The sequence below is a fragment of the Lissotriton helveticus genome, chromosome 4_1 (genome assembly GCF_964261635.1).
Source record: "Lissotriton helveticus chromosome 4_1, aLisHel1.1, whole genome shotgun sequence".
Lineage (NCBI taxonomy): Eukaryota > Metazoa > Chordata > Amphibia > Caudata > Salamandridae > Lissotriton > Lissotriton helveticus.
In genome coordinates, this window is record NC_136063.1 from 551,737,274 (window position 1) to 551,758,190 (window position 20,917).

The window sequence follows — 20,917 nt, forward strand, 5'->3', positions numbered from 1 at the left end:
CAGTCTGCTCAGTCACATTTCCAATGAGGCTTGGGTAAGTGGGTGGGGTTTTGGGTCTTTATGTAGAATAAACCTAGCCCCGAGTTACTTGCATCAGTTATTAACCCACGTGTCGGGTATGGAAGTACATGGCCACTTAAAAACGCAGAATGAGTTTGAGGAAGGAAGAGGGTTAGGTGTACAGTTCAGCGCAGTAAGAAGTTGGGTTATGTTTTTCTATAAGAATCCATGCACCTGGGAGTTTCCCCGTGACAAAACAAACCAGGAATACAGGATAGAATTTCTTTCCCAATGTGTACAAATGTACCATTGGCTTATGCAAGTAAACAAAGCTTAGTTGCAAGTGTGAAGGATTCCAAAAATGACAAGAAATGCAAATGTTTAGATGACTAAATTAGAATTGGCACCTTGTTCAGTACATTCAAATCGTACCAAAAACTCATTAACTCTGAGCAGAGGAAGTCGTGGGCGTGAACTGGTGCTACTTTTTGGGGGGGGGGGGGTGTAAATGAGATTTTGGGCAGATAAACAATGTGGCTTATCTATCAAACAGATGTAAGAATCTCCTGGGGGTGATTAGTAGCAGGAATTTTCAACTGTATTATAAGGCACTCAAAACATAATTTTTAAGGGAGAAAATAGACCATTTTAAATCTGGTCAAAAAATGACTGGCAACTCGTTTGTACCATAATTTCTAATTTTAGTTTTTTGTGACAAAAGATTAATACTTCAACATATCTTTATAACCGTTGCTATTCAAGAAATAATGCCCTTGAAAGACAGCTGAACAAGCGCAAACAAGCACACATTGCAGCAAATTGAAAGAATTGAGACAAAAATGTTGTGATTGTAAACAACTAGTCAGAGAACAGTTTCCCACTATTGCCCATTTTCACAGATGTCTTCTGCTTGCTTTCTTGTTAATGCAGGACTGTTCAGACATACACCCAGGAACCACTTGCCAGTCCTCAGATAAGAATGCTAGACGGCTATTGAAGCCGATGCTCTGCATATGAAAGTGTTTTAATCTTAATTGGTCATGGAATAGGAGTCCGCAAGTAATGTAATGAATGAAATTTGCCTCACCAAAAGAAGATGGGAGACTGGTGTGTTTGAAAGTCTTAAACTTACTGCTCTGTCAATATGGCCATAACATTTGCCAGAGTGTGGGGAGCAGCCTGAATAAGTATAGCAGCAAAGCTATGATTTTTATTTTTCCATAATTATGCGAGCTATTCTTCGGCACACCCTACAAAAATAAAATAGTTCAAGCTCCTATTCATTGGTAATTAACTTGGTTAATGCTGTACCAAACCAGATCTGGGGCTCATTTTTAGGTCGAGCCTGGACATCGATTGTGCTGCCTCCTAGAGACATGTTTTATATACTTTGTGGGATTACAGCCTGCCCATTGCTTTTCATTTGTTTCTTTCGGTGTCCTTTAAAAACCCATGCTTCCAAGTGGTTAATCTTTCCTATTTGTACCTCCTTTTTGTCAATTGTTCACTCCAGTGGATCAACACCAGAGTGCTTGTAGCCTTCCACTTGTCCCATTTTAGAAACTGTAAAAGGGACTTTTCTTTTGTCCACGAGCACTACACACGAGCACTTGATCATTTCAGCCACTCCAAGTTTCTGTAACCACTGCTGTAATTCTTACCTCCTCACATTTCTTGTGCATTCAAAGACTGTGATCAAATGTCACTCTTTAATTTCCTTTCTCTGACTTAAGTGAGAGGATTTCCCCGATGCCCTTCCTGCTTCGCTGCTGTGAAAGGATCTTTTTTTCTCTTTCATATGCCACCCAAGCCCAATCTAAGGAGCTGAGGCTTGGTCTTAGTTTCCTGCTTGTCTTGCCAAGCTCCCCTGTAAATAGGGCTGTAAATCTTATCTAGTCACATTTGCTAATTTCGGACTTGTGCCCTGCGTGCAGGAAAAACAAATGGTTATAAAAACAAATGGTCTGCGCACATGGTATAAAAAGGGAAAACACACAAGATAATGGACGGAATGTTGCATAATGGCAAATCATTCTCTCTCTCCCCCCCCCCCCCCCCCCCCCCCCCCATCACAGATCTGGGTTAATCCATCGTTATATTGCTCACCAAGCCACCCCAGTTCAGACATGGCCATATGGAAATCAGTCTTGATCCTGTGCCTCATGGGAACAGTCCAGCTCGAACTGCCAAGCCGTGTCTTCCCTGGACCGGAATCAAGCATCCTAGGACCGGTTTCTGGCTATCAGCCGTCTTCAGGGGAAAAGCATCTATATTTGGAACACTTGGAAGTAAATGTATTTTGTAGGAATCAGTATATAGACGGAGATGTATTTGTTCTCCTTTCCTGTCGCCTGTCTATGGGAAGCACAGTGGTGGGTATTTACTAAGGGAAGAAAGCATCTACCTCCCTAGGCTGCCTGAATTTCAGCTGAGTTTTTCCTTTCCGGGCTAACATTTTAGTACAAGGAAGTGTACGATTTTGTATTATGCCTGTTGGCTGCTATTGAAGCAGAGCCAATTTTAGGTGGGAAAAGCTCAAATAACCGTAGTTTCAGGCCTGAATCTGCTCTATTGGCATGTATGTTTTGGAGGTATTTTTGAGTCTGACCCTGTAGGCCTTGTAGTGCAAGAAACTTTGAACGCATTCCTCACATCTACTGGGAGCCAGTGTTTAAGCCAGAGCTTCTTCAAGAACAAGGGTACATAGTTTTGCATCTACCATCACCAAGCTGCTCTTCAGCTGGGCCCGCTGGTTTGATGGAAGGGCAGGGCAATTTTCTGTCGCATAAAAATGCTGTTTGGTCTGCTCACCGCTTTGACCTGTGGCTGAAAGATCTGCACAAAAATGATACTGGGGGGGGGTCCTTATTTTCAGTCGGACTGGCGGTTAGACGACCGCTTTCTGGTCACTTGGCCTGGGATTTAATGTGTTTTTTGGTTTGTTTTTTTGCACCAGTGTTTGTGTTTTTTTTTTTTTTTTTTTTTTTTTTTACACCAGTCCCAGGGCCATGATCTCAAACAGGGAGCCAGCCCTCTCTGAAGCTTTTGATACAAACTGGAAGTAATGTTGGTGTGCTTTTCACCAACCCGATGGCCTTCCAACTACCTCGTTAGCCTGTTGACATTTCATAGGGAGACGTTTGTAGCACTGGCGCATTGATTTTATGTTTGGATATTGAGTGCGGATTGTCATGGAGTTGTGTAGAGGCTGGAAACCCCATTTAGTGTACCTCTGAGCAGTGAGGCTTCAGACCCACTCCATTGTTCAGGAGGACGGTTCATCTCATGGTGCCCTTACTCTCACTGAACACTTTTCTCTGGCTAGGCTTGCTTATGCATTTTGTATATGTAATACTTTGAAGGCTTCCCACTCCGAGCAGCGATGCCTTATAGCAGAAGGTGTCATTGGAAAAAAAACAAGCATTGGCATAGCCAATAGGTCTCGCTTGTGGGACCTTATAAGTATTTAGTTACAAGGATATTGTGCTGCAAAACAAAATACTTAAAAGGTCCCACAAGCGAGACCTAAACACAACTGTAGAGGTCTTTTCGTGCTACAGAGTAATATGGCGCACACCTGGGTAGCCGCTGATGGGTATAGATGGCAAAGTGAACAGTGTAGGCAAAAGGGCGAGTGGTAACACCTCCCAACCACTCAAATTAGACCAGAAAAATGGTCTGTGTCAATTCAAACTGCAGTGCCCCTGCACTAAACACAAATTGTATGAAATGATAATACTATGTAGTTACATGCAATAGTCAAGCTAAATCCAAACACATAGTGAATACTCCAAATTCAGTGATCAAGAGCACAAGTGGAGGCTGTAACAAGATCTATAGTCCGTTCTTATAGTGTTCATTTTCTGTTTAATGTTCCAAAATCATAAGCCAACACGTGTTTCATCGCAGGGAACAACTGCGAATCTTCAGGGCTGGAAAAGATGGCTTGTATGATAAGTGTTTCAAGTCGAAAACACTTAAGTTATAGAGGCGAAAAAAGAGCCGGTCAGTGTGTAGACTCTGGTTCTTGTCGGGAAAAAGAGGTTGTGGATCGTAGTTAATCTGCTGAGCTGTGGCCTGGTCTAGGCGAGCTCTGGATTCTCAAGTTTCCGGACTTCCGGTAGAGGGCCGATATTTAACGTTTTTAGGAATGATCTTGATTTTTCACAGATGGAGTGAAAACCGGGAGGAGACAGGTCTTCGTGACAGGGCGGGTGTGCCTCTGTTCACGGAGTATTTCGTCTTAGTGAAGAAAATCCCCCTCTTGAGTTTCCCGGCGCCGTGTTCCTGGTACGGACTAACCAGGAACACGGCGCCGGGCCCTGTCACGAAGACCTGTCTCCTCCCGGTTTTCACTCCATCTGTGAAAAATCAAGATCATTCCTAAAAACGTTAAATATCGGCCCTCTACCGGAAGTCCGGAAACTTGAGAATCCAGAGCTCGCCTAGACCAGGCCACAGCTCAGCAGATTAACTACGATCCACAACCTCTTTTTCCCGACAAGAACCAGAGTCTACACACTGACTGGCTCTTTTTTCGCCTCTATAACTTAAGTGTTTTCGACTTGAAACACTTATCATACAAGCCATCTTTTCCAGCCCTGAAGATTCGCAGTTGTTCCCTGCGATGAAACACGTGTTGGCTTATGATTTTCGAACATTAAACAGAAAATGAACACTATAAGAACGGACTATAGATCTTGTTACAGCCTCCACTTGTGCTCTTGATCACTGAATTTGGAGTATTCACTATGTGTTTGGATTTAGCTTGACTAACGCCACAAGCGAGACCTATTGGCTATGCCAATGCTCAAAACTTCAAGTGAAGCACAACAAAACAGGAGGAAAAAAACTCCGACTTGAACAACAAGCTTCTCGGCATTGCTGGTTGGGGGGGTGGGCGGGGGAGCAGCAGGCAGATGCGAGTGGAGCGCGCGCTGGAGAGGGAGGGGGTGGGAGGACTAGGCAGAGGGAGAAAGGAGCGCGAGGGAGGCGTTTTTTAGATACATGAAGCCAAAATTACAAGTGAGCATGTTACAAAAGCAAACGTTACGTTACATGAGACAATAGTGACAGTTGTGCAAGTATCAAGAGCAACAAAATACAAGAGGTAGCAAACGATATGCAATAGCATATCTGAGGGAACACAGCCTGGGGGAAGCTGGCTGGGGAGGGGGAGGAGAAATGAAAGGAAGGCTGTGTTTGCGGGGAGAGAGAGGGGAGGTGCTGGTGTGGGAGGGGGGAGGTGCTGGTGTGGGAGGAGTGCTGCTACGGCAAGGCTGTGTTTGCGGGGAGAGAGAGGGGAGGTGCTGGTGTGGGAGGAGTGCTGCTAGGGGAGGAGAAGCCCTGGCCGTGAATGCTCATGCATGTTCACGTGAACTGCAAGAAAACGCCGGGCTGAAACCCCTTAGTTTGAAGAGGATTTTGCCGACATGAATTCGATCCTATCCATTCCTGCGGAATGGGACAGGCTCGACCTAAAAAGGTTTTATGTCTCCGCTATATAGCGCATGCGCGGTCTCAGGCGTGTCTAGTGTATTGTGTTTAGCCCACCTATAGGCTTCCTATACACTTGCTCAATCGTCACTCATATTCTTTGTCCATGGCATGCATGCGTCATCCCTCTTGTGTTTAGCCCTCCCCCAGAGCATGCGAGTGTGACAGTGCAAATGTATGAAAGCATAATATATTCTCACTATATCTCTTGCACTTCGTGTGCTGCTGGTCTGGTATTTTGGAGGATATTCTTGTCTTATGGACGAGCACTAATGGTATATGAATGGGAAGTGTTACCTATAGTAAACTGCAGGCCCGACAAACTTATTACGTTCGTCATTGCCTGTGGGGTAATTTAAAGAGCCGCTAGCCCGGCCGTACTCCGCAGCCGGTACGCAGAACATGGGCCACCGCACCTGGCCGTGGGTCTTGCCATGCGCGTAATTCATATTCTAATAGGCTGCATCGGCAAAATGCTAATCGCACCACTAGAGCATAGGTACTTTACTTCCGTCCTTCCACAGTTAAAAAAAAAAAATGGTGTATTTTTGCTTATGCATACATGTTTTTCCGTTACCTTGATCCGTGTGATTCTCTCCCAGCGCCTTGTTATACTGTCATCCATGCGCTTCCATCCCTCTCACGGTGTTACATTTTCTTGCCTTTATTCTTCTCTCCCACTTCTGTTTTGCTTGCTCTAACTTGTGTAACTGTCACATTCCCCATGTTGCTCTTTTGTGCCTCTTGTCCCACTCCCTCACGACTCCTGTTGCTTCCCATCCGCTCCTATTCAGCCCCTGCAGTTCTAGATGACATGTTTTAAATATTACTTTGTTCATACTGTGCATCTGCTTTGCAACATGAACAAAAGTTGTTGGCCGAACCAATAAACCTCATATGTGAATTATTGGGTGTCAATTCTTGGTTAGTCTGCTTCTCTTTCTAGTGCTTCTTTGAGTTCCGCATGAAGTTCCTGCAAATTGTTTGCAACCATTTTATCCTTTCTTAAATATCGACCTGAAGAACTCTGGACTCTGAGGTGGGGACAATATTGAAAAGATTCCCTCAAGACCTATATACTTTGCATTATAAATATAGTTTACATATAGGTACTTTGTTCGGAGGTGGGGACTGCTTACTTTTACTTCCATTCCCTTCCTTACATTTGGTAGTTCTAGCCTCACCAGTAAATAAAATTGGTTAATCTAAACATCAGTTATTTCCATACTGTTCTGCTCCATGAGAGACCGGGTCACTGAATGAGAGGAGTACGATAGTTCTGTGTGCCTCTTTGACTCAGTTGCTTTTCAGTTGGGTACCTTTGCTCTGTTGCCTCCAATTCACCAGCTTTTTAGGAGCATAGAACCTGCAATCGGCTAGGTAAATTTTGGGGGTTTCTTCATCCCTACTTCACTAAAGATGGAATGTGTAATTGCAGCAGATAATGGCCAACCAGAACTAATCCGTATCAAGGGACTTAAAAGGCGTGCTGCTAAAGTAAAGCATTATAATTGGCACAATGCCCATGCCTCCCACTTTTTGGAGTGCTTCTGGACCCACAGCAACACTAACAATTCAGCTGTTTAAATCAATAGAAGCTTTGCACAGCTCAGGACGTGAGGACTATGGCAGAGTTACTAACTTCGAGCATTAATGCAAGAAGTAAACATTTCTGGAACACTGCTACACATTAACTGTTAGATGAACTATGTTCCCCTTGTCCCACTCACTCCATCCCATGCCACAGTAGAAAACCGGCACTAATGTCAACCATTCGACTCATTTAGCTGCTTCCACTGTGCTGCTGAGAGCTTTAAGGCTAGAAAACATTAACGTTTTTTTTCTTTTGGAGGACATTTCTCCAACTTTCCCTCATGTAGTCCATTAACATTCAAGAAAAAGATGAGCACAAACTGGAAATTGCACTAATTGTTCTTTATACAATGAGGCGATGAATAAAATCCAGCCGAAGGAACAGATGCCAGCACTTGATGAGCAAACTAAGTGCAGCCTATGAGGTCTGGGCCCCTCTTCCTTTTACTTTCTACAACACAACAAGACCAGGAGGCATCTGTTACGCTTTTTCATGGATTTGTCTGTTGCAAGATTATACTCCCAATCATTTATATTAGATTAGTGTTTGTTAAAACAGTGGCAGAGTGGGCTTGTTGGTAACCTCCTAAACCAGAGGTCTTCAAACTTTTGTAAGTTGAGCCCCCCAGCTGAAATTATTGAAATGCCGTACCCTCCACCACCTGACAGAAATTTATGGAATCTGGTACACTACATAATCGACCACCACCTGCATATCCGGCAAATAATGTTCCAACACAATTAGTTTAGTTAACTGTAGCTTTGTCAGTGGGTTTGGTTAAATGACAGACTTATTACACAGCTCATAACACAATTTTCCAAGATAAAATGTGTGCATATTGTTTTTACTAGGATGCTTTGTTTTATACATGACAGATTGATAATAACACCAACATTAATGTGACGGGTGTGCCTGTTTTTCGCCACAGAGACGGTCAATCTGTAGATGGATTTTTGCTACCGCCATCCTCTGGTTGTGCTCCACATCCAGTCTTGAACGGTACTTAATCTTTAATACCCCAAGTTTGGAGAACCTAATCTCACATAAATAGGACGGGCAGAAAGGCAAGAGTTTTGATAGCAGTTTCTCTCAAAGCTGAATATTCTGCAGACCGTTTCAGCCAAAACTCGCCCAGTGAGACTTTGCTGAAGTGCATCTGCAGAGTGCGGTCACTTTAGAGATCAATTAGTTCTGCCTGCATACGAATCTGGAGATGGCTTGCCACCTCTGCCAGAAATGGCTGAAATACCCAGTCATTGAAGTGATCGTTGTCCTCAGGAAAATCAGGAAAATACTCTTGCAAACTGTCCCTGAGACGTCAGGTGGTTTATTTTTATTTTTTTATCTCCGCAACACTTGGATGCTCATTCTGTCTCTGCAAGAGCATCTACTAAACATGGAAACTGCTCAAACAGGCCATCTTCAACTAGTCTTCTCCATAAATCAAGCTTCTTCTTGAATGCAGTTATTCAAGGTAAAAGATGTTATGGCAGCTCCTTGCAGAGATGGATTCAGGGTATTTAATTTCTCAAAAATGTCAGCAAGGTATGCTAGAAGCACAAGCCAGCGAGGATTGCATAGTTCTGCTTTGCAGGGGTTCAAACACAGAAGAAACTGCCGTACTTCATTCCTTAATTCAAAGATGCGAGACAGCACTTTCCGCTGGGATAACCACTGCTCTTTTGTATGAAACAGCAAGCCATCATGCTCCGCTCCCATTTCTGCACATAAAATTGCAATTAGACGAGCTCTTGTGGGATGGGTCTTTATAAAATGTACTATTTTTATAGCAGAATTCAGCACATCCTCTAGTTCTCTGTCCAAGTTTCAAACAGCAAGGGCTTCCCGGTGTATCATCATACAGTGGGTACACAGAATATGTGGAGCCACTTTCAATACGTTAGCTTTTAGGCCAGCCCTAGCACCACACATTAAAGGAGCAAAACCTGTGCAGATTTCCCATTTTAAGCCATGGCTATTCAGGAAGTCATTGATAATGGCAAACAAATCTGATTCTGTTGCACGCCCCTTGTTTGGCTTGCAAAATAAAACATTTTCTAATACTAGCTTTTCATAACCGTAACGGACATAAGCAATTAAATGGGCATCCTTTGACACATCAGTTGCTTCATCCAGCTGCAAAGCAAACCAACTTGATTTCAACCGGGCTATAAGCTGTCCTTCGTTATTTTCTGACATGTCAGAGATGTGGCGGTAAACTGTTGTCTGAGATGGGTATACTTTTGAACTACTCTGCTGCTTTTTCACCAAGCATTGTCTGAGTTACATCGAGCAATGCTGGGAGAATCACCTTTTCTCCATCTACAAAGAGCCTTTTGTTTTTTGGCAATGTGGTATGCTACTTGGTATGATGCTTTTAATGCATTTGCAGGAGTATTTGCCACATGTTTCAGCGCTTCTTTCTGCTGAGTTATCTCTTGCAACTTCCTGGCAAAAAAACTCTGCTTTTTCCTGCTAAAGGCCCATGTTTCGTTTCAAAGTGCCGCCTTCGTTTGGTTGGCTTTTAAGCTGTCGTTAGCTAGGATTACGCCACAAACCACACACTGTGTTCTACTTTCTCCACAAACAACAATGAGGTTGAAACCAATATCCAAATATGAGGAATCATATTTCCTTCTTTTTGCAGCTTTTCTCTCCATCGGTTTCGGTTTCAGCCTTTCGCTTGAGCACTCTACCATCTTTTGGGAGCAGAAAACAATCCATGTCAAATGCTTGCTTAACCTAAGATACAACATTTGAAGCTGCATGTTAATGAATAGTACATGGCTGCAATTTTACAGCTGCATGAGGTACAGCTGGTTTTTAACTTTGTAGTTAAAAAAAAATCTTTAGGAAAATCTTGTTTAAATAAAATAAATTTGGATAAAAATCATTCTGTGGCAAGTGAATAAAAAGTAATTCCAGCTCATCCAGGCATTAAGTAGGTGCTCCCAAAATTGCTGCAGTATATATGCCATATACCACTGATGAGGCTCTGCAAGTTACTTGTTCAAAGTTTAGTGAGGGCAAACTTCAGCACTGCCCCTTCACCCATCACTCAAAAACAAATGCGTACCTTCTTATTCACTTCCTCCGATGTTCCTGCTGCTTGAATAGGAGTTCTCGGCCTAGTGATCATGTAGTTTTTTTCCTTCCAATGAAGAGAAAATGTTTAAGATATTACTTGCATGTTCCAAGTGTTTTACATGAGTCACCATGAAAGCTGCCCCGAGATCAGAATCATAGTGATGGGCAAGGGAGTGAATGACATGCCTAGACGTTACCTGCTACCTTATCTTAAGGGCAAATAAAATACGCAATGATCTGCAAGTTATTAGTTAAAGTCCTGATTGTTGGTAAGGTAGCCATGATCTGTAAGTTAAGAATGTGATTTCTGGCAGGGCCACATTAGCTTTCCATTCTTTACAGTTTGTTAAATTGATCTTGCATGTACTTCCTTGTAGCTCCTTCACTTCAATATCCCCCATACAAAATACACCCACTCTCCTGTAAGCACAACGTTTATTTTACTTGTGCCATGTTAATATTTCAACACCTGTGCAGTTCCTTTTTGCACTTTTGCACAGATTTATAACTGGCACATGTGACTAATGTAATGTGCACTCTGCAGAGAAGCGCAGGATTGGATGAGCATGCATTTGGAACAACTTTTAGGATCCAGTGACAGGCATTGCGAGAAACTTGCACTGCCTGATTCTCATCTTCAGAGGTCTTAATTGTGGTTTTTGGACTGTTAAAGTATGGACGCATAATTTTCATGGAGCCCTGGCATTTGCTCAGACATTTGCAATATTACAGCACTGGGAAAAATAACGTATTCTGCTGCATCAATTTGGGTTCATACAACATGTGCAGCTGGATGACATCTGGAACAGAACAAGGAAGGCTCCTGGGATACTCCGTACCGCCACTCTGTACCTTTTTGTAAAATTTGTAATTAAAATCTAAATCTTTCCTATGCCAAAGCTAAGACTCCATTGGTTAAGATACCACCTTGGTATATTGGGAAAAATGAGTGCCAATAATTTCTTTAAAAAGATCTTAACAGATTTACATTGTGCAAACTCTGTTCCCGGGCACTGGAACACTTTAAATGAGCATCAGTTGCATTACACAGGGTCATATTTATCACATTATGCATGGATAAGTTACATTATTTTGTCTAAGATCACAGGATGTAGCGCCATGGCCAGGATTCAAACACAACTCCCCAGTTACAAAGTCAGAAGCTCTGAGTATAAACCACACTCTCTCCGCTTCGATTTTACAGACATCCAACGTCCTACACACCTAAGTAGCTATGAAGAGTTAGCGTTATATGTAAACAAAGCCTAAAAATGCCAGAAATTTAAATTTTAAGTATGCTTTTTCAGCCCAAATCAATCTTCAGAGTGGAACCATGCAAAGTAATTGTGTATGATGCTTTGAATCTCTAACTGCTGTAGCGTTTTCAAGGCTGCTAGTGATAGTGTGCGCTCACACAGGCAGCTATGTGTTTGACAAAATGTGTACCCATGTAAACGTTTGAGTGTCTGTAAGGGAGACAGTGTTATCCCAGTTTGAGCACTCTGTAGCTCATAGCTGGTACACTAGGAACAATTCCTGCTAGAAATCATTAACACACGTTTTAGGCAGAGTTAATGGGATAATTGCCCCCCACCATTTATGGATCTGTAGACAAACGCCTAAGTCCACATAGAGGGCACTGAACGAACACCTCATTGAGAATTCCTTAGTGGTATGATAAGTTGCTTGCCTGAAGCTTTGGGGGTTTAGGGCACGCCGGGCTTATGTTTAAATAAATAGAACGAAGAAAAAATTCATCATGATGCCAATTTTACTTCAGAGCACTGCAGTCTGACAGACTTTGTGGTGACATGGACATGTTAAGGATTTTGGGGGCCCAGGGCCAAAACTATTTTGGGGCCCCCTGCTCAGAACAGCTTTGAGTTTGATTCACTTTTAGCTCTGCCAAACCCTCTTAATCCAGGCTCCTGGTGGTGCACAGACACTAAGGTCGAAATTCTAAGTGTTTACATCTGACATTCAGAGATAGTGATGTGTTTTCACTGTTGTATCACAGCAGCAGCCCACTAATTTTACAGCGAAGAATAGCTGGGAAATCCTCCAATTTCTTGTATGCGAGGACCAGTTTTGATCATCTAAAGTAGACTTTATGGTTGTTGCATGAAACAAACACATTTCTCTGCAAATAGTAATAGACTCTCACATCACCCACATTAAAAAGAAATGGCGAAAAAAAACTATTTAAAAGAATCTGTTCGGAATTATTCCAGGCCATTAGGGCAAAAGCAGAGCTGTCTCTATGAAGGTGCCCCCTGAAAGGCTGGATTGCAGTGCATGTAAATGTGTCCTTTTGTAACTTAGGATGAAAATTTTGATGGGGCATAACCTGCCCATACTTGTGTGCAGGGGTGCAACTAGACCAGAACTTTGGGGTGGGGGGGCTGACACTCCCAGACAGGGCTGGCCCTAGCACTGGTTGCACACAGTGCAACAGTCTTTTCTGGTGCCCCCTCCGCCCTTTCTTCCTCCTCCATGAATTCCCTCCCTACCACTCACCAACCATGCACCTCATCTCTCTATAGCACATTTCTGATAAACATTTCATTTTTTTATAGCGCTACTCAGTTCACTCACACTCAGTTCTTTCATCTGCATAGTGCATGTTTTTTATAGCAGGCACATTAAACCTCTGTGCTGTGTGGGTGGCAGGAGTGCCCATGTGAGTGCACGGTAAGCCATGCGGCAGTGAGCGAGTAGCGTAAGAGAAGTGACTGCAGGGTGAGTGAGGTGACTGTATGAATTTAAGTGCGGATGTAAGTGCAGAGTGGGACAAAATAATGTATGGTTAGTGTTAGGCTTATTAAAGTGATATTGCAGAGTGAGCAGTGAGGGGGACAGGTGAGTGAAGTATCACACAAGTGCAGGGTGAGTAGTGTGCTCGTATGACTGCAGGGTGAGGTACAGGGTGAACAGCGCAAGTGCATTGTGGGTGCACAGGGATCACTGAGTGCAGGGTGAGCGGGTGACTGGTGTGAATGCATGGGGAACAGTGTGAGGGCATTGTGATCGCTGTGAGTGCAGGGTGAGCATGAAAGTGAAGGGCGAAAATGAGGGGTGTTATCTGAATGTAGGGTGCATTCCCAGACACTTGAAGTATGTCAGCATGTTATTTATTGCGCCGTAGGAATTCACATACGAGGTGAACTATTTCTATAATGGCATTAACTAAGGATCGAGGGTGGAGGAAATGAACAACGTGCTGATCCTGCAACAAACTTCCAGTTTTATAATTAGGGTTGCCAGCTCCTTATTTTGATGTCCCAGGTGGTACAAAAATAAGCAGTCACCTAAAGCTGTACTTTCAGCACTTATCTGTGCATACTTCGAACAACAAATATAAATAGAAAGCACATTAAATTGTGTTCTAGGGCTGCCTAAAAGAACCATATCTGAAGGGGAACAAAGACAGAAAAGTCACAGTGCAAATGAACACATACTTCTTTATTTTTAACCCGTATTTGGTGCCAAGACGAGCAATTTGCAGGGTGTATATACAACACATAGCTGGCATTTTTCTTTTGGCATGAAGCCCTTCTAGCCCTGTAAGTGTTGCTGCCTGCCTGTATAATTCTAAAAGAAACTACGTATTTTCCAGCTTGGCTGCTGTGTTCTTCTAAATGCAGCCCAAGTGAAACATTCCACAGAATTGCCTGGGAGGCTTATGTAATGGTTTAACTCCAGTATGGGAATATTTTAGAGAAAGTTAAACATTACCCAAATATTTACAAACTGGTTTGTAATAGTGTAATTTAGCTTCTCTGTGCAGGCCCACGTGCTGCTGCCCTAAAGGTACCTCTGAAGACAAGACTAGGAATCTCTCTTAACCCCTAAAAGTACTTCAGCCCTCGAAGTAATAAAAAAAAGCACTATATAATTGTGACTGCAATACAGTTTAGGACGCAAATACATAGCTTACTGCCTGTATAGTTCTAAAAGAAACCTTTTCTCCTTTCTGGGTAAAGCTAATCCTCCCAGGATGGGGTTAAAATCCTACAGGTGAAATGCTTCAGCTGCAGTGGGAGGCAGAGTCTCCTCTGCGAAGTCTCCTCTGCTAAAACCAAAAGCGAACGAACAGACATGTTTTCTGTTTTAGCAGAGGAGACTCCAAGCATTTCAGCTGTAGGAATTAACCCTGTAAAATTTTGTAAGCATGGGGACGTCATGCCCGATCAATTTCCCCTCCCTCCCCGTAACAACCAAACCTCTGCCCTATATGCCCCCCTTTCCCCCAGGCCACCCCTCCGGACCTTGAAAAAGCCCTCTTGCGCCTTCACGGGAAACCAGGAAGAAAAGGCAGCAAAAGTGTAATGCAGGAGCTTTCTCTGAATTTCGTGGCACTTCCTGCAATCTCAGTAACCAAACCAAACAACCGAAGAGCTGGGAGGAAGCACTGCTTCAAAACAGCCTCATATTGTCTCAATTCAGCACTCAATGTTTATGCTGTAGGTGCAGAAGCGCATCTACATACAATATTTAAATTGCCTAGGCTACATTGCCTATATAGGCAGAAAACGTAGTAATGTACGTGAAAAAACAAGCCGTGTCTTTGCTACGTGACCATTATACAAGAGTCCTGCAGCATTTTAAAGAACAGCAATGAACCACACTTGCAAATACAATCCGGCAGTGTTTTAATGAACCGCCCCTAAACCGGAGAAAATGAAGAACCATATGACCCATTTATTAATAGGTAAACGAAGGGTGGTAAGTGGGTTAATGCCCAAACCTACTAGGCCAAGCACTTTCACTGGAGGATACTTGAAAGTTGCATCCTCCCAGGACGGGGTTAAATTCCTACAGCTGAAATTCTCCAGCTGCAGTCGAAGGCACTGATTCTCCTCTGCTAAAAACCAAATTGTACGTTTTCGGTTTTAGCAGAGGAGCAGGCTTTCGGTTTTAGCAGAGGAGACTCCGTGCCTCCCACTGCAGCCGGAGCATTTCAGCTGTAGAAATTAACCCAGTGAAATTCCAGAAGCATGGGCACATCGTGCCCCATCGATTTTCCCCCTCCCTCCAACCCTCCGTTATGGGGGCACGGACGAACATCAGCCCAACCTCCACAACACCTTCCCCCTAAACCCCCCCCCCCCCCACACACCCCGGTACCGGTTCAGATTTCGACAGTAGTCCTTCCAGCAAGGCAACAGTAAAAGGTAGGAACACATACACGGGAAACCAGGAAGAAAAGGCAGCCAAAGTGTAATGCAGGAGCTTTATGCCTGGAAATTTCATGGCACTTCCTGCAGTCTCAGCTGCTGCCCCCCTCATTGGTAGAACGTCACTGGTGACGTTCCTACGTGCTGATTGGCGGCTGCTCAGGCTTTATCCAATCCAAAATCCCCATTTGAAATGGGTGATCATTTGCAACGTAGGACAGAGGGAATAGAAAACAAAGGTAAGCTTTTTACGGTCGAGTACGTCCCCTTCCTGGGATGGCGGTGTGCCCCCCAGATTGAATAACTGTCCTTAATCAAGGCATTTAAGCACTACAGACTACTCTTGGGCAGTTTTGTCCGATATTATGATTTCCATCTCGAAACAGCAGCAACCCATGTGAAAACCTGCATGAGTATCCATGGCGCTCTTGCTAAAAGTAGCTGACTCCCAAAATTAAATATAAAGTGTAGTCTACAATGCATGCGTAAGAGTTCAAAATATATGCATAGCAGGACACACAATACATTGAGAACTAGCATTGGCAAAACCAGCAGGTTTCACCATTTGGGCTGCTAATGCAGACCAATTGTGCTTTTTGCCAATGCTGTGTAGCACATCTGTAAAAAAAAATGGTTTTGCAGATACTGTGCAGCAACTGCATAAAATAAAGCGGGGGAAAGACACTAATGCATGTGCGTCGTGCTCCTTCTATAATTGTTTTCTATTTAGGATGGTGACCAACTATCTTGGAGCGGTTAAATACAAAAATTGGTTAAATATGCATGATGGGTTATTTCTGAAATGAGAGGTACAGCAGATTGCAGCTGCTCAGTACTGCCTAAAAATTTAAAATACAAATATGGCTTGAAGGAGCAGGATGGAGGTAAAAAGTGAAACCTGTGGTGATACCAGGGAGGGTGCGGTCCCATAAGGATGCAAAGGTGAGCAGAAAAGCAAGGAGAAGCGCAAGTGTGGTGGTTTAAAAATATATATTCATATCCACTGGAAAAAAAAATGTTGAAGATGTAATATCCAACTGTTAAAACACTACGGGAAAGAAACAGGCATGTATGTGTATATATGTTTCCTTTCTATACAAAACCAAACATAAAAAATGTGAAAGTTATCGTTGGATAGTCAGCCCGTAAAAAAGTTTTGCATTTCCAGATGTAATTGCGAGGATCTCAGAGAAGACTTGTCCTTGATTGAAGTCTGAACTCTTATATATATTTTAATCAATGGGTTGTATGGTGAGTCTGATGAATCTGAACTGTAAACGCTAGTTAACTAAGGCCCCGTTTTTAGTTCTTTGCACGCTTAAATTATTTTACCTGTTAAAATGAACATGCATATTCAAGAAGCATGTCGTTTTGGCAGAAGAGTTTCAGAGCTAGACTTGGTGCATTGAAACTATTGAATGCTTGTGCTAGCATTCCTGTATAAAAGGTGGAGGAAGTTTGTTAATAAACAAGCATTTGCAATGCAATAGGTCTCGCATTTACGCAAGTTTGAGCTATTGGCATTGTAAATGACAATGCCTTTTATGTTTTGGTTTTTAAAACATAAATAAAAGGCATTGTCATTTACAATGCTAATAGCTAAAACTCTTGCAAAAGCAAGACCTATTGCATTGGCATTACTAAAAAAAAAAAAGTACTGTTATCGCTGTATTTTAGACAATACTGGTTGCGTAGCTTCATAGCATTCAGTTTTGTATTTACCATATTTTGCAGTATCCAAAGAAGGTTACCTAACCGTTAAGCCCAGAGATGTTAAATAACCCATAGAAGAGAGTGTTTTACAGTTGAGAAATGTGTTCAAATGTAATTTTGGTAGTGCCAATGAGGTACTCGAAGAGCAGGTATTTAACTACACATTCAAAATGTACACAGCCACCTCTCTAAATGGGTTTAATCAACACAGAGCGCCATCGGCCAAGCAGTGCTTACTACGGAGCGACTATAGCACAGAACAAAATGTATTTATTTATCCTGGTGTGGGTCTCTTCAGTGTGGGAACCCCTTTGCCCAAAGGTGGAGATGAACATGCAATACTTAAAATAGTTTCTGAAATAAAAATATTTGTGACCTTTTTTCTCAACAAGTCCCACGATGGTCTCTCATTACGTCTCTTCATGCAGCAGTGCGCTTTCTGCAGTTTCACTGCAAGAACAGATGCTTTTTATAAAATCGCCCTTCAAAAGAAAAGCACCAAGTAAAGAAGGAATCCAAAAAGAGCGCTTCTGCTCGCTAAATAAATTCATATCGTAAAATCGTGCACTGCGCCATGTGTGCAAGACATCAACCACGTGCCAGCCCTGGGGCATCTTCGGGCAGACCAGCGGGATCCAATGTGTTTATCCCACCAGCTCAAACGATGCAGCATTCCCAAAATGCACCAAAACCTGCAACTAAGGGAAGCAGTCGACTGTTGATAATGACCCCCCCCCCTTAAAACTAGGCTTAACCTTCATTTAAAGGAGGCATATATGAGAGGAACCGCATGAAGGTTAAAAGGAGGCACGCAATTCATGATTTAAAAATGAGACATACACATCACAATCAATGCCTGCATGGACCACCTTGCACGGTTAACACGGTCTCGACTGTCTGTGTGTGTAACTTGGTACTAAAATATTAAAAACCTGAAACACAAAAACAACGTTGGTTTTCCTTTATACAGCGGAGGTAAGGAACGGTGGCAGCACCAGCCAACTTATTTTACAAATAAAGCAGTTTAAACGTCAGTGCAGCCTCTATTGCAGACCGCTCCCCCTTCCTGCTTGCATGACTCCGTAAACCCCCTCTCGCCATGTTGTTGTGACCCCATATCTTCGCTGCGCAAGTCCACCTCCCAGCACAGACGCTGGATGTAAACACACCCGCGGCCGGTGACACCCAAGCCCAGCCCCGCAAATAAACTCTTACTTGCCGCGGCTCTCTTCTGAGCACTGCCCCTGTCACTGGCTCCATATTTCATCCTGGTGGGACACTGGGGGGCTCGGAGCGGTGATGTGCGGAGAGGCCAGCGGCGCCCCGCGCCCACAGGCTCTGAGAGCAGATTGAGACATATCGGCCCCCGATAAAACAAGTAGAGCCGAGGAATCGTGGTAAGCGCGGGGGGGGGTTGTGTGTGTGGTGCGTGCGCTTGTGTCTGTGTGCGTGCAGGGGGGGTGTGTGTGTGTGTGTGTGTGTGTGTGTGTGTGTGTGTGTGTGTGTGTGTGTGTGTGCGCGCGCGCGCGCGTGCCGTTAGTGCATGCGAGCCAGCGGAAGCAGGGGCTGTGTGCGCGCTCTGAGAAGCGCGTCCACAGACCCAAATCGGCGCGTGCACTTGTCTGTCTCCCTTGGGAGTTAACATGGCGACTATAAGTCTCGTTGGTTGCAGCGCTTCGCGCTGCGACGCCAGCGAGACCTAAAAATTACAGTAGGAAGTAAGTATGGCTTGTAAGGTCCAACTTGGAACTTTGAATGTCTATGGTAAGTGTTGGCCAATAATTCTGTTAAACATATTGGCTTGGACTTCAATCTCTGGTCCCCTACACAGTGTATGGGCTATGAAATACAAAAATGCTAGAACTAGCCAGAAAAGGACTGAGTGGTGAGCCACTTGTATTCAATTGGCGCTTCTGTGTAAATACAGAGTAGCTTTCTGTATTTGAGGTGGTAAATTAAACTCGTGTGTGCTTATGTGTTGAATTAAAAAGCACTGAGCAAATGCACTTTATTATAACTGGACATAAAATGGATATTCTCGTTGATTGGGTTATATGTTGCACAGTGCAGAAAAGTTGTATTTAGACTGTTTACTAGTCTCTCCAAACCTTTTCCACTGACCGACCTTAGTGCTACATTCTCAACATAGAGGACTTAAACAATGTCAGTAGTGTGCCCTTGCTGTCAGTTCTTTACGGCTTCTTTGCTGCTACACTATGAAAAGAATACTGGCATACATCAGGTTTCTTGGGCTACTACAAAGTGATTGATCTTTGCTGCTTGAAAGTTGGATATTAGTATCCTTTTGGGGTGCTGATTAATCTGTGACAATAAATAGGGTCTGGAGACGTGTGGGGACAACTGATGACCGCTGGAAAGCTTTACACACTGGTTTGCCAAGGATTTAATTTTTTCCATTTCATTACTGCATGTGTGTACATATAGATACTTTAGTGTTCGTGTTTGGCTTGCTCAGTCCTTAACAAAAAAGTGAGGAGTTTTATTTAACTGTCACAAAGCATATTCGATTGAACGGTCTTGTTTTCCGCAAAGCACATGATGTAATAACTTGTTTCTGTTCTCTCCTAGGTGCCCCATTGATGCTTCCACACTTGCTCATTCATCACGTTCGTCTGTTGAATAAACTTCGGTTACAAAAAAGTGTATTTGTTGGTGTTTTTTTTAATCATTTTAATGCTTTGCTTATGTCCAAACTAAATGGTGTTTATGATGGTTTTAAAACTAATGAATACAACAACTTGTCTGAGCTGCAAAAATCCTTTGGCATCATTGTGCCTTCTGTTGGCTGATGAAAGATCAAATGTTAAATATCCTTTCCGGTGTCTGGTCATGGCAGTATGCAAACCCAGGGCATCGCATTAATACACTCTGGACCATCTCCATTGAGCGAGTCTACTCTACAATTCAGTTCAAAATATATCCAAAGAAAGGGATCCTTTAGGCAACAGATATTTCTCATCACTCACATTGCTACGGTTGGCTGGTGCCGTTCCTTGGGTTAGTGCTATCCGTGCAGTCACTGCTGACATGACACAATGGCAGTGGATTCACTCTGAACGGGAGCCTTGATGAATGCGCAGCATGGCAGGAATGCTTTGCGGGCATCTGTCCAGGCAGATGTCGAACTAGTGCGTGTGTAGCCCACAGCAGGCTTGGATTCTTCATGCTGTAGTGGCCTCCAGGCCATGACCAGCTTTTGATTCGGCAAGAACACCAGTGCTTTGGGATTCACTGAGTTCGGATGTGGGTGCTGGGCAGCCCCAAGTCTTGTGCCACAGAGGTAGCCGGGGAGCACAGGTCTAATTCTTGATTTCATTTCTATAAGCTAGGCACTGCAGGGGCTGTGATGATGATGATGATGATGATGATGATTTGTTCCTGCTTATCTCTCACGGGCAGTCACCACAAAGCTGGCTTCTACAATGGTATAATCTGTCTCCTGCAGGGCAAGGTACTCTCCTTCCCCCTCCGATGGGGAAGGTTTCTAGGTATTCGGCAAATTGTCTGCTACCCCAAAATGTGCAGATTTCAGGTGATGTCCCTTCACCTCTTGGAGACTGATTGTCATCCAGTACTGAGACTGTTCACACAGCAGTTGTTCAAGAACTCCGCAGAAGGCTCCCTTCTTTGGCTGTGAACTACTTGGAGCAAAGTAGGGTGGTCTGAATCGCCTTTTCCATCACAGAAATGTAGATTCACTGAATAAGTTGTCAGAACTGTTTTGGAAAGCATTTTGCCATTTGCGGAATTTGTGTTTACTTCAGCAGGGCATATAAAACCTCTGTATTACGTTCCTGCTTACAGTTACAAGGCACCTTACTTCTGGGGC

The 20,917-nt window shown here is 43.5% G+C and overlaps 1 protein-coding gene across 1 annotated transcript in view; it reads left to right on the forward strand.

Moving 5' to 3' along the window:
- Positions 1-19,791, forward strand: part of RPL7 (ribosomal protein L7) — a 28,635-nt gene extending 8,844 nt beyond the window's left edge. Inside the window, exon 7 of the mRNA XM_078687143.1 lies at positions 19,657-19,791. The gene's annotated coding sequence lies outside the window, so the exon portion shown is untranslated. The remainder of the gene's footprint in view (positions 1-19,656) is intronic.
- Positions 19,792-20,917: the final 1,126 nt, after the last annotated feature.